Consider the following 4,296-nt stretch of genomic DNA (forward strand, 5'->3'; position numbering starts at 1 on the left):
TTCTAGCACCAAACTGTGGGAACCGAAATTCGCACTGTCGATTTCCGATAAAAATAGGAAAGCTAAGTAAACCTAACTTTCCCAGAGGTTGCAGGAATATTCCATTTTTCTTCGAACTTCGTAGTTATCTTTGGAAACTTCACATTTATCATCTGAACTTAACATTTATTTTCTCTTGCAAAATTAAAGATAGACCGTCATAACGATTGGGCTTGATTTTCTCGTATAGTGGAGGGAGCTTAAGGTGTTTAATTAAAGGTTGCCATTTTATACGATTAATTCGAACTTCATACGAGAAAACAAGTTCTTACGGTTCTTAAAGTTCCAACGGTGACTCTGATCGAGAGGAAACAAGAGCGAGTTCAATCCGATCTCGAAGGAGGAAGCTACGAGGGCGGGATGAAGACAGATCGGTTGATCCAACTCGCCAAGCGGCCGAGTTAGACTGCTCGTTTGGTCCAACTCGTTCGGTCCAACTCGACGAGCAGGCGAGTTGGACTGCTCGTTCGGTCCAACTCGCCGAGCGGGCGAATTGGATTGCTCATTCGATCTGACTCCAACTCGCCGAGCGGGCGAGTTGGACTCCTTGTTCGGTCCAACTCGCCCGCTTGGCGAGTTGGACTGCTCGTTCGGTCCAACTCGTCGAGCGGGCGAGTTGGACTGCTTGTTCAGTCTAACTCGTCGAGCTTGGCGAGTTGCAGTCCAACTCGCCGAGCGGGCAAGTTGGACTGCTTGTTCGTTCTAACTCGCCACCGGGGCGAGCCGGGTTGATTGAGCCTAATGCTCGTTTCGTTTTTTCGACGCTCATGATCAATTTGTTCGAGGATTCGAGTAACCGTTCTCGAGGGTTTATCGTATGAATCCTTTTCAGAATTCATACGAAACTCAATTTTGATTTTCCGGCTAATTTTTTTAACTATTATCTCTTTCTTTTTAAATAGAGACATTGTCGGTAAGTTTCAGTTATTGATTTCGTCGTAGCTAATTTTGACCCCAACATAGAGTTTAAGTCCCCAATCGATTCATGCTCCTCAATTTTTAGTTCTTGAAATCTGGCGAGCAGAATGTTTTTTCTGGAGCTTTGAACTTTGAGTACTTTGAGTATGTCCCGTGATTTTTTTTTTGTAGCGTCACACCCTTGAATTAGTTCAAGCCGTTTCCTTGCTATGCTGCAATGAATACCCGTTTGGGCTCTTTCTTTGTATTTATCAATCTTTGTTTCATCCTAAGTCCAGAGCTCCTCAAATTCTTCTATATTTTTGTCTTCCTCATCCTTGTTAACTGGTTGTTTCCACCCAGATCTACAACTTTCCATGCAAGTGGATCAATACCCTTGATTGTAGCCTTCATCCGTGCTTTCCAAAAACAACAGTTCCAGATTCCAAAATCACTTTTGAGTTTGACCCCATTTCTTGATAGCTCTCCATATGTTACGCATGATGTTCACAAGTTTAACTAAAACACAAGTGCATGCTCTGATACCAATTTAGAATGTGAGAATTATCTAGTAATACACAATAACACATGATTTTTATTTTCAAAAAATAGAATTAAATTAATCCTTTTAAATGAATTTACAAGTTTCAATTAAAACCTATTCTTCAATAAGATCAAGAGACACCTTGACTTGTTGCTCGAGTCTCTCTTATTTAAAGACTTGTACAAAACACTTTAACCATTCAAATCACATAAGAAAACTCACAAAACTCTCTTTCCTAAAGCTCTCTCAATGTGTTAAACACATATAATGCTCCCGACTACGGGGATGATTGGTTGGGACTGTAGATGCTCTGAACAGCCAAAATTTAGTCTACAGCTATATATGTCAACCAATCGAGCTTTGCTTTGCTTAAAAAACTCACAGCAAAAAAATCTCAGCAAAATTAAAATATGGCTGTATAGACCTTTATTTCCAAAGCAAAAAATTAGTGCTTTAGAAATTTACAGCAAGGAAAGCTACAGCAAATAAATCTACAGATTAAATTCTACAGCAAAAAATATAAAGCTACAGCACTTACCTCTTTATACTTAGACGCAACCCTTAAGTTAAAGATTTACAAAGGGCAATTCTCTCAAATAGATTTTTTTTAAGTTTTTGTCACAAAAATAGCTCTCAAGAAAGAAAATGACCAACATAGTTCTTTTTTGTTTTAAAATTTTTTATTTTTTAAAATTCGAAACCCTATCCCCAAATCCTCACCCCTTAACTCTAAACTCTAAGTCTAGATTAATTAACCCTATGAGGTGTATATTTACTCCTTTTGATAAAACAATTAAGTCTATTTTGGTCATTTTTATTTTTAAGATCTATATTTGTGACAAAAACTTTTTTAAGTCTATCTTAGAGAATTTCTCATTTACAAATCTAAAATTTTTATTTTCTCTTCATCAAGAATTAAGTTACTCTATTTCTGTGAAAAACTCAAACTTCTTCTTCTATTATGACTTTCCTCAAGATGCTCTAATGCAAATAATCTTTTTAATTAAACGCATTTTGATGAACACTTCATTCACCAATGTATACTCTTCTTTCATGAACTGCTTCAATTCTACTCTAATCATCCATTTTCAGCTATTACATAGAATTTCTTGATGTTTGGATCTGGATATGGATCATCCCCGGGTTGATATGTATTGCTGCCTCGTTTGACCCTCTGACATATTCTGTCATGCACACTTCTTACTCACGTTTAGGGGTCAACACTAAAAAACATAACCAACTACGCTGTGTTAAATGCTCAATTTCTCTTGACTGATGTTTTAAATATCCCTTGAGAATATAAAATAATTGGAAACATTAATAGTTTAATTTTTTTCACAAATTTCATCACCAACATAGTACAAATTCTTTACACTAACATACATTTTACTTTTAATATGAAACAACAATTTCTACAGTTTGTAAAGAAAATAACTGGCTTGTTATCTCTAATAATAAATGTCATTTAAAATTACATGTACCAAAACTAAGAATACAAAATATTACTTTATTTAGCTAAATTACTTATATTAATGATTTATATATTGACATTTACAGAAAAGTCACAAATTCAATTTCTTCAACTGTAAATAAAACCTTTCAAAATAAAATTTTGAAATTTACAAAATGTGTATTTACATACAAAACATTTTATATTGTAGTATACAAAATTTAAATCTGCACAAGGTGTGAAATTATCTCCTAGTATTATATTGCATCTACTAACACTGAAAGAAACCGACAAGGTCTTGATCTAGTGGTAAGTGGGCTCTGGGTGCCAAATAATCCAGATTCGAAGGCACCCCACTACACTTCACCTTGCAGCCACACAGATACTAGGTCATGTTTTAGGCTTTTTTTTAATACACGGAGTGAGATTTCATCTGTGGGCCGCAGTACCCATTTGAAGATAGTCTGGGCCTCTCCATGGGTCTGGGATACTCCCAAAGTTTAAAAAAAAATGGAAAGAAAACTGATAAATGAGTAACACTATTTCAAACACAATATGCATTTATTATAAATATTAGAGTTATTTAATAGAACAGGAGTTAATATATAATGTAAAGAACACACAAAGTTAAATGCAATAAATATTTTAGAATAATTTAAGAAGCCCACGGGAAACAGTAAGGTTGACCTCCATCACGTCTATCTCTACATGGTGCTGGTTCGTAAATGCTCCAAATACATTCACTGCAAATTCCAACTTTGCTTTTCGGATTATCGTCTCGATCAGCTCTAAAGATATCAAATGTTGCTGTATTATTAGGCCAATCAAAACAAGTGTATATATACCGTTGTTTTTCGAAGGTTAACACGAAATCTAAAATCAAAACTATCTACAGGTCCAAGTGAAAATACTCCCTTATCTTCACCTTTGTTCCTACAGTGCAAAACTAATGTTGCACGCGTTACAAGTTTGTTGAAAATTATAACATGTTTAGCGGAGAAGGGCAACCATCCTGCAGATGCAAACAAAATCATTGCATGGAGGATTAGAAATGAGATTAGCATAAAAATGAAATTGTGGTTCCTTGAAGCCATTGTCTTTTTTTTTCTTTCTTGTATATGATGAAATTATTTCTTTTGGGAGGTAGTAAACTTATATATGTAATACCATTTATAGTATCGCAGATACATAAATCTCATCTTTAACAAAAAGGTATATATTTATATATGTTGGCAACTATTCAGAATATGTTAGAGTAGATATATGTCAACCATTAATTACTTGAAAAACTATTGAAAGATTCAATGATACAAAGCATCGCTTCAAAATTTTCGACATTATTATAGTTAAATTGTTTTTAAATTCT

The 4,296-nt window shown here is 34.8% G+C and overlaps 1 pseudogene; it reads right to left on the bottom strand.

Moving 5' to 3' along the window:
- Window positions 1–3,585: 3,585 nt before the first annotated feature.
- On the bottom strand, window positions 3,586–4,030 carry LOC106338375 (annotated as a pseudogene).
- Between the last annotated feature and the right edge of the window lie 266 nt (window positions 4,031–4,296).

The sequence above is a fragment of the Brassica oleracea genome, chromosome C4 (genome assembly GCF_000695525.1).
Source record: "Brassica oleracea var. oleracea cultivar TO1000 chromosome C4, BOL, whole genome shotgun sequence".
In the NCBI taxonomy this organism is placed as follows: domain Eukaryota; kingdom Viridiplantae; phylum Streptophyta; class Magnoliopsida; order Brassicales; family Brassicaceae; genus Brassica; species Brassica oleracea.